Consider the following 10,340-nt stretch of genomic DNA (forward strand, 5'->3'; position numbering starts at 1 on the left):
TTTAATGTATGGGTATGTTAATACCAGATAACTGAAAACTGGCCCTGGGTAGACTTAATATATTAACACCCTTAATGTTTTCTTTCCAAAATTTTCGGATTATTAAATTTTTAGCTTCGCAAAATTTGTAGCGTAAACTCTAAGTAAAAGTATTAAAAAAGCTAAAACAAGCGAAAATTAGTTTTATGCATGTTCTTACTTCATTCCACAAGAGGGCGTCATTTACCTACGCATTTCAGTGCTTTTTGTGAAGCGCGTCGCACCAGTCTCAGTTAAACTGATTTCAAAAGACTACAAAACGTTTATCTGTTGAATATCGGTGTTCAGGTCTTTAAATGTCGTCACATAAATAAATCTACAATGACATTTTAGGTGCAACGTTATAAATGCTGTTCACGGCATACAATAGACAATCACATGTGTGAAGGTGACTGGTAAATCTGACAAAGATGAAAACAAATCGTGTAGGTACATTGAGTAAAGTATACAAACCTTAATGCTAATAAAACATCCCACTTTCCTGCATGACCTAGTGAATAAATGAAGAGTTTTGTACCCACATCATCTGGGCACGTCTAACTCTGACAACACTTTGGACATGTGCGTGCCGTCACACCTCACTCTGTGGGTGACGTGTGTGAAACAGCGTGGTGCACCAGCGTGTCATCTGAGATGAAAAGGTCTGGCCCTCACCCTCGGCATTGCCTCCGTCGTCCTGACTCAGCACAACTATCAATATGCCAACCACGAAATGTGATTCGATATGGCGGGAATGTTTTTGTAACAAACCTTGTTGGGAGCACTCTTAAGATATCTATCGTATACTTGGCTTTTGTCAGATTGCACGAGTTAACTTGTGGTAGGACTTGAACAGGGTTATGCTCACACTTACTGGTCTGGGAGTCTGTTAGCCTGGTCTGACACTGTTGCTCATTCAACTTGAATAGATACACTTCTGTTCTATTGTGCTGGAAGTCGCTCTGGATAAGAGTGTCTGCTAAATGCATGTAACATAATGTGTTAAATACGTAGGCATATATTAGTTATGCACGATCAAAACAAACTGTGTTAGGATATCTATTAGGATATCTATTGATTAGGTATATTAGTTTGGCTCGATGGTATGCAACAGGAAAGCGGTACAACTGAAGACGTGTCCCCGTGCCAGTTTGATGACAACACTGCACCGCTGTTCAAGGTTAGCGTCAGAATAGACATCAGGCTCAGCCTCTTTGCATTCACGCCCTCGCAGTGATAGGATCGTGATGGATACCATATAATTCAATTCCTGATCCATTCTGACCTTCAAACAGTTCCCAGATCACCATAAAGGAGAAATGTATGATGGCATTGTAGATCTGATAGCCTATACTTTAAGCCTTTGCCTGACATAGCTGTTATTAGGTACCAGAGGAGGAGAATTTGATTGCAGTGTGTGGTTTGCAGACTCCTGAGAGACACTTGTGCGCTGCATTGTGCTTGCATTACAAGTCCATAGAGAGGAAATCCTTACCGCTGGAATATGTCATTGTTGGACTATCATGGTATCACAACATTTCCCTTGGTTTTTACACTGTATTTAAGTCGGATGACTGACTCTGAATCTCTTGGAGTGAAAACAAAAGAAATTGTGAGCACAAGCTCATATTTCTTGTGTAAAATGAAGCATGTTGGAAATTGAGGACACACCAGCTCTGGTTTCCATTTGATAAATAATGACAATAATACTACTACTACCGCTACTGCTGCTACCACTACAATTGCTAGTACTACTAATACTGTTAGTAGTGCTAATACCACTACTATTACGACTAGTACTACTACTAATAATAATATTAGACAGATGGTCAACTTTGCAAACAGCAACCTTGTGCAGATAACTGAACACAAAGAACTACAATACAGGCAGTTCTCGAGTGACCATTAATTAATCAATTCACTTCCTACAGGTAGACCTCCTTGATCCTCTAATTAATGCTGGGGAAGAGCCAGGCATTGCTTCGATCCGGCCACATCCGAACGGGCGTGCCCCAGTTCTGGCCACCCACATGGAAACATTTCCGCGCATTAGTCATAAAACATTTTTAATAACAGCGCCGCGGCGGCCGGCATTCTGATGAAGTGAATATGGCAAAAGGGCTGGGAATAACAGACGTGGACCTTTTCACCGCCAGCGTCGCCGCGGGAGCGTAATGAGGACTGTTTGAGATGACAAATGGAACGGGTGGAATTAACGATCCGCAGGGTCATTAATCTCGTTCAAACTGGACCCAATATTTTCAGTGTGGCCGTTTCCAGGGAATGAAAACCCCATCGCACAACACAGGGTTAGGTCTCATGCACGTGTTTCCTTGCCCCTGGTATCAGTAAGCACAAAGGAGAGTCTCTCATATTCTTTGTGTATGTGTATTTAGGATTTATAATCTCTCCTCTGGGATATATCAATATTGTATAACAAAATACACACAGTGATTGTCACATACTCGCATGCTACAAAAAAGGTTTTGCAAAAAGGTTTTGCATGGAGATGAGAACAGATTTTTACTTGAGGATGTGACTAAAACTATCTCTCCTGATGTGGATCTATCATTCAGTACTACATTGCCTGGGTTGGTACATTTGAAGTCACTCAATGGGGCAGCCTGTACATCACAGAAAGAATGACATATAAGCTTAGGGGGAAATGTGTTCAACACCAGAAGCCAGGCAAACAACACCATAAACAAAAACACCAATATCAAAAAATACAAAACTATTAAAAGCAGGATCTCATAAAAACACACATATTTGTGTAGGCTCTCTCACACACACACAAAGACACTGCCATTACTGTTGGTTAGGACAGGGCACGTATTTGACAGTGTCTTTGACTGAAAACACTGGTTAATGCACTAAAGTGCAGCTAGACACCAGAGCGGTTGAACTTTCTGGGTCCTGTGAGCAGAAATGTGCATTAAAATCATTGGAAAGAGTACCAGGGGCAGAATAGAGTTCACTGAACATTGCTGCAGTCACCTTGTCTGCCGGTACAAGCAGGAGCAGACAAACAGCGGCAAGAAAAATCAGATGAATTCACAACAGCTACTGCCTTCCCCTTCAGAGGTCAGACGCTGGCCTGAGGTGAGAGTCTCTTCAGTCAGTTGGCTTGAATACTCCATAGGGTGCAGGATGAGCAGATGCCAACATAACGTCTTCCTGCAAAGGAATTCTGCAAAAGGAGGTAGAACATACATCGTATCACTGCATTTACAAATCAGAATCAGAATCAGAATCATATTTATTGGCCAAATATGTTAGAACACACAAGGAATTTGGTTCTGGCCGTTGGTGTCTCTCAAGCAATACAGACAATATACGGACAATGTACATATTATTTACATATTATCTAATTATTTATTAGATAATACACAATATACAAGCAACGTACAGATTATATAAAAGACAAACAATATACATAAAGTGCAAGTGTGTGTGGTAGTGGAAACAACAATAATGTGCATCACGTATGGGAATGAAATTGTGATGTATGAGTATTTGTATGACACAGTATTTGTAGATGTGAAGCAGGGTGTCATAACTATCTGAAGGAACGAGAGTAGCTGTGGCATAGCAGATGATACTGGTCAGCTATTTATGAGGGTGATGGTGTGAGGAAAGAAACTGCTCCTGTGTCTGGTAGTTTCGGTATACAGGGTTCTGTAGCGCCTGCCGGAGGGGAGGAGTTGAAAAAGGTTGTGTCCAGGGTGTGAGGAATCTGTAATGATTTTCCCTGCCCGTTTCCTGGTTCTTGAAGAGTGCAAGTCCTGGAGGGTGGGCAGGGGAGCACCAGTGATTTTTTTCTGGTGTCTTTACTGTTCGCTGCAGTCTGTTCCTATACTGATTGGATTTGATGACTGCGGTGTAGAACTGGCTCAACAGCTCCTGTGGCAGACCACACTTCCTCAGTTGCCGCAGAAAGTACATCCTTTGCTGGGCCTTTTTGAGGATGGAGTTGATGTTAGTCTCCCACTTCAGGTCTTGGGAAATGGTAGTTCCCAGAAACTTGAAGGTCCCCACGGTTGACACAGGGCTGTTGGATATTGTGAGGGGGAGCAGTGCTGAGGGGTGTCTCCTAAAGTCCATTGTCATCTCTACAGTCTTGAGCGTGTTCACCTTCAAGTTGTTCTGACTGCACCAGAGCACCAGCCGTTCAACCTCCCGGCGATATGCAGACTCCTTGCCATCTTGGATGAGTCTCATGACTGTAGTGTTAGCCGCAAACTTCGGGAGTTTAACAGCTAGGACCTTGGAGGTGCAGTCATTGGTGTAGAGGGAGAAGAGCAGTGGGGAGAGGACACATCCCTGGGGAGCACCAGTGCTGACTGACCGTATACCAGAAGTGACTTCCCCCAGCCTCACCTGCTGTTTCCTGCCTGTCAGGAAGCTGGTGATCCACTGACAGATGGCGGGGGATATAGTGAGCTTGGAGAGCTTGGAGGAGAGGATTTCTGGAATGATGGTGTTGAACGCCGAGCTGAAGTCCACAAACAGGATCCTTGCGTATGTCCCTGGGCAGTCAAGGTGTTGCAGGATGTAGTGCAGTCCCATGTTGACTGCGTCATCCACTGATCTGTTTGCCCGGTAGGCAAACTGCAGGGGGTCCAGCAGGTGTCCTGTGACGTTCTTCAGCTGGGCCAACACCAGTTGTTCAAAGGAGTTCGTGACCACAGACATCAGAGCGACAGGCCTGTAGTCATTCAGTCCTGTGATGGAGGGTTTCTTGGGGACCGGGATGATGGTGGTTTCTAAATTATCTTTGCTTTTACAAAAGATAAAAAAATTTAGGTGCCATGGGGTTTTTTTATTGTTTTATTTGATTGGTATGCACACTAATAGCTTACATTTCACATACTGACATACCATCCAGTACTAGTGCACAAATATGTAGGTTCAGTCCCTTGCTTAAAGGTTAAATATCAAAATCCATGCCAGGGATTTGAGCCCACAGCTGGCCAGTTAAAAGTTCCATAACTCACATTTTGTGGCATCCTTAGCTTGGGCTCAGACAGGCCAGACAGAAAAGGAAAGAAACAAATAAATAAAAAAAAACAAGTGGCTAGACTGAACATAAATTGTTCATTTCATAGAATGGGAAAAATCTGATTGAGTAGAAATCTAAGATGCAAGTGAAGTATATTTTTGGGTCTGCATGTAGAATTAATTTTACAAATTTTGAGAGCGTGACACAAGTTCAAACTGAGTTTTCCACACTGTGCAGTGCATCTCTTGGTGAACTGTAGGGGAGAAGATGTTTTCACATTGCATTTTGAATCTTCTTTGTGAAATTAATAAAAAAATGTATTTGAAATGAGAAGAATAATGTGTGCATATGTGCATATGTCAATCAAGAGTTGACTGAATTCAGGAATTTTTAATGGCAGTGTGCAGTGTCGTGTTTCAGGCACTGGCATCAGCACCTGGAGTTTATAGGTTCCGGTCCCTACAGTTTTTACAGTCACTACAGATTAATTGCTGTGGTAAAAATCCACCGCGATAAATGGGTCACACAGTAGAGTAGTGTTAGGAAATTAGACTTGTAAGAAAGATGTTACTGGATTGGATCCAAGGTGGGCCAAAGCCATTGTATCCCTGAGCAATGTACAGTGCATAAAATGAATCGATTCAGTGATTTAATTCAAATATCCAAAATATATTTAATAAATATTATATATGTTTATGTCTTTAATATATAATGTATCTATTGGCACTGTACTCTTCTCTAGCTGTACTCTTCTCTACATGTGATGATGGGTGGCAGTGTGGAGTAGTGGTAACAAGGAGGGCTCCTAATTCAAAGGTTACTGGTTTGATTCCCCTCAGGGGCACGGCTGCTGTACCCTTGGGCAAGGTTCTTAACCCACAGTTGCCTCAGTAAATATCCAGCTGTAGTGACGTAGCCGCGCTCTGCTTACTGCATGGCGACAGGAAACCTTCCTTTAGCCCTCACAATGGATTATAACAAAATATTTCAGTCTGTCTCTGAGCATTCAAACCTCTACAGCTGATCCAAAATGCAGCAGCATGACGTGTCCACAATCCCCCCTAAACATAGTCAAGTTACTCCCCTCCTCATCTCACTTCACTGGCTCCCTGTTATCGCTCACATCAAGTTCAAAACCTTTGTGCTGGCATACAGGACAGTGAGTGGGACAGCTCCATCATACCCCAAATACCTGCTACTTCTTGCATTCAGTGTTAACTTAATGTGTAGTATTTTGATGTATTATGAATTTGTGTTCTAGGAACTGAAACTTGGCTTGGCTGAGTGTACAAGTTAACTTGTGGTAGGGCTTGAATAGTGTTATGCTAATAATCACTGGTCTGGGAGTGCTGTGAGCCTGGTCTGACACGGTTGCTTGTTTAAATTGAATGGATACACTTATGTTCTGTTGAGATGGAAGTCGCTCTGGATAGGAGCGTCTGGTAAATGCATGTAATGTAATGCATTCCACCTCTTTGCAATTGAGAATGCTGGTATAAGAATACTGATGTGATAGAACCTCCAGTCTTCACCTGTGCTCTGATTCTGCAATTTTATAAATAACAAACAAACAAAAAGCATCTAAAATGTGTTGTTGGAGGGCTGCTTGTGTTTACTGGGCCCCAGATTTTCCTCTGAACAAGACAACCAATATCTCTCGTCTCATACTGGTGGCACTGAGGGAAAAATCCCTGAAAAGGTCTGTGATTGCCTGGCAAAGGCACAGAGAAAAAACAAAGAGTTCAATTTGCCCAGCCAGTGCCAGACCTGCGGCAGGGACTGCAGTGAAAATAGCATTATCTCGTGGCCATCGCTGTGGACTCACCGCTGATATCAGTTTGGTGTGGGATTTGCGAAGACATAGCAGAGTAATGAAGCTGATTATGATGTTCCCTCAGGAGTGTGTGTGTGTGTGTGTGTGTGTGTGAGAGAGAGAGGAGTGTGTGTGTGTGAGAGAGAGAGAGGAGTGTGTGTGTGTGTGTGTGTGTGTGTGTGTGAGGGAGAGAGAGGGACTGAGAGAGACATCATTACTCTACTTCTCTCTCAGGTCTATTGATTGTTGTGCACGTTGGTGCCTTTGGACCCCATCAACCCACAGGCTGCGTCCACCAACACACTGCACCCAATAACACACCTCATCGATCCTGTACAACCATGCCACATTAAATAACAACTCATCCACTCGCATTCTGCCTATACCAATGCACTACACACTCAACAACACACCCCATCCACTCATATTCTGTTTATACCAATAGCCCACAGCCAATAACACACCTCATTGACCCATGTTCTTCCTCCATCAATGTGCCAACCAACGGGTTGCATTTACCCATATAAAAAGTGACAGTGGTACATTCACACATTGGAACGTCTCCAGAGCACTTTCATTCAACAGGCTGCTGTTCTGGCTGAGAAAGCCTAAGCAGAATAATTATATGAGATGAGATTGTTATATAATAAAGCATTTTACATATAATATTCTTATTATTCTTATTATTATTATTATTATCATGTTTGTAGGTTGCAGACTTGTAGAATGCATTTGGAGCAACACACTATGTATGTATATGATTGATTTTTCAGCTATGCATTTAGTTTCCATAATTCCTAAATGTGCACAGTCTTCACACACCTGCAATGGTTGCAGCGTGGACCAAGTTGGCTGATTTAATAGTCTTCCCCCATGTATTGCCTGACAGGGTTTTATTTTGAAAACACAATAGTTGTTAATTCATAGTATTGTAGTATTTGCAGTCTTTGGATATTTCAACAGGGTGTATAAGTGCATAGCTGAGGACAGCAACACTTGTAAATGCTTCATTATTCTGCAGTAAACACATGCAAATATATCCCCAACTTATTATTTCAGAGAAAGTGGTATTTGCAAGGCTAATTTGATGCCTGCCAACAAAATGAAGACCTTCCCTTGCAAACAATGGGAAGCAAATTGGTCTTCACGGGGCCATTGAAAGCAAGATAATGCTGTATCAGTCCGTGACATAAAAGACTGTGATAAGAATAATGGTAAAACAAGTTTTTTACATCGGCAAGGAAATATGAGCACCGTTTTTACTATAGAAAATAGTAGGTATAGTACATGATTTCATACATGCTTTAAGTACTTTAAGTTTATGACTGTAGATTTAAACACAGCACAAATCAACAGAGTATGACATTAACCTTAACATTAAGTACGTAAGTACGTAAAAGCCCAGTCTACTTGCTACAGGAGTCTGCATCTCCCATGCCAAAGAGTATTTGTTCATCTTTCAAGCAGAACCACATGATTACAGACAGATTAAAAATGGATTAATTATATGTTGAGGTTTTCAACAGCAATTAGCTCATTATGTGTACAGTATCTTCTCAGTCTGAGGGAAAGAAGGCCCCAGTTTTTTTTTTAGTTTGAATTATTCATTTTCCTGTATAAATGAATGCTTTGTCTGGAATACATCATTACCAAGAGAAAACCAGCACAGATGAAATGACACAAATAAAGCCCATTGCCCTCTCTGTTGAAGACATCTGTAATCATGTTATTTTTGGAATATGTCATTTTTTATTCAATTCTGCTCGAAATTGTTCTTATTTTTGGCCGCTTTCCCAAAAATAATTCTCACAGTATTGGAGCCTCATCTGAATAAAATTATTTTCCCATTTTCAGATTTCATTCAGTGGATAGACTCTGATCCCAAATTGCTCTGATAACTTGGCAAAAGCATGGTGCCCCTTGTCCAATTCAGTTTGCTTCACATCCTTAGTGATTTCTGGATGTTAATCTCAGTTGAGAAAATAAAAAGAAAACAAATTCCTGTATGGACTCTCATTTTAAGTGTGATTGATTGGCTGGAATGAAAATCATGACTGAGTTTTGGCAGGTCTGTTTCACTCTCTGTGGACTGTCCATATTGACTGAATTTCTGTGTTCAGCTCAATATGTAGGTGCTGTTTTTGCAATGCTGTCGTTAGGACTCACATTACAAAAAAATCAAGTTTGTAAGTCATTCATTTCATCTTTCAATTAACCATTCAAATGCTTTGATATGTTTTCACAAAAACACTTTAAGCTTGAGTTTTTAGTTAGCTGCTAACCCTTATACAATATTTTCAACATAACACTTCTGCTGTTAAATTTATCGTCTCTGGACCGTTTCAGCACCTTTATTTAAAAAGCCTGTCCACAAATCTAGTACTTCTCAAGATCACTTTGAAAACTGAATTATTTAGAACTGCGTGGATATTTCTCTTGCGCTGCAACTGTGCCACTCATTGCGGTTAGTCTGTCACTCAAAAAATCAGTTGTCACATGACACTGTATAAAGATCCCCACCCCCACTGCCACTCAGCTGTATCAGACAGGTAGACTGACAGGTGCATAGACAAATAATGGCATGAAGATTATAACTGTACATCAACAGTCTAACAGCATAACATGCATGCAATGTTGTTACGTTTTATATGTTGTGGCATGATCCTGTAGTACTAAATCCCTCTAGCCAAAAAACTACTGTGACCTGTGATTCATTGCAGGTCAGAGGACATAATGATACATGAGAGAGACTTTCTGTGCAATCAGCCGTTGGGCCAGCAGTATTTTACCCGTTTGTTAAAATCACATGCAAAAATGCAAAAGCTGCATTTGAACTTGATGAAATTGATTAATTCTTTTTCATGTAGTATCATTTTTTACGGTGATTCACACAAAGACCAGGTGAATGAATGTTTAAAATGAGTGGCGAAAATTAATGGTGGGAATTAATAAGAGTTATCTATCGGTTTGGGATGGGAGATTTGACAAACCAGACAAGCCACCACCACATTCAGTGGCCATACAATGTGACCTACCAACCTCTGTTTAATCCTATGGAAATGCACATCTCATAGCCCTCTGAACCTGAGCTTTGTCAATTTTCAAGGAACCATTTATCCTGATAAATGAACCAATAATGCAGACAACCAATATTGGCAACTCATCCACAACCGTAGCTCAACGGAAGACCAGCATTCTCTCTGAGTTTCACATCTCCCCATGTAATCAGGCTCCCGTCTGGCGTAATTCATGGCAATGCAATTAGTTTTAAACTTTGGAAGCAGATGGAAAATCCTCCATTTCACCTTAGCAATTACCTTGTGCTGTTTCATGTCAAGATCTCTCAAAACTGACGCCTCATTGAAGAAACTCTGAAATCTAGAATATCTATAACAAACATTACGAAGGGGAGGAGCTACCTGCCTACATTCTCTGACTTCCTGTGTCCTGTAGGACTCTTCCAGTTAAAATCTCCATCACCACAACAACAGATGTAACTTAAGCTAT

This window comes from Megalops cyprinoides, chromosome 8 (assembly GCF_013368585.1).
Source record: "Megalops cyprinoides isolate fMegCyp1 chromosome 8, fMegCyp1.pri, whole genome shotgun sequence".
Lineage (NCBI taxonomy): Eukaryota > Metazoa > Chordata > Actinopteri > Elopiformes > Megalopidae > Megalops > Megalops cyprinoides.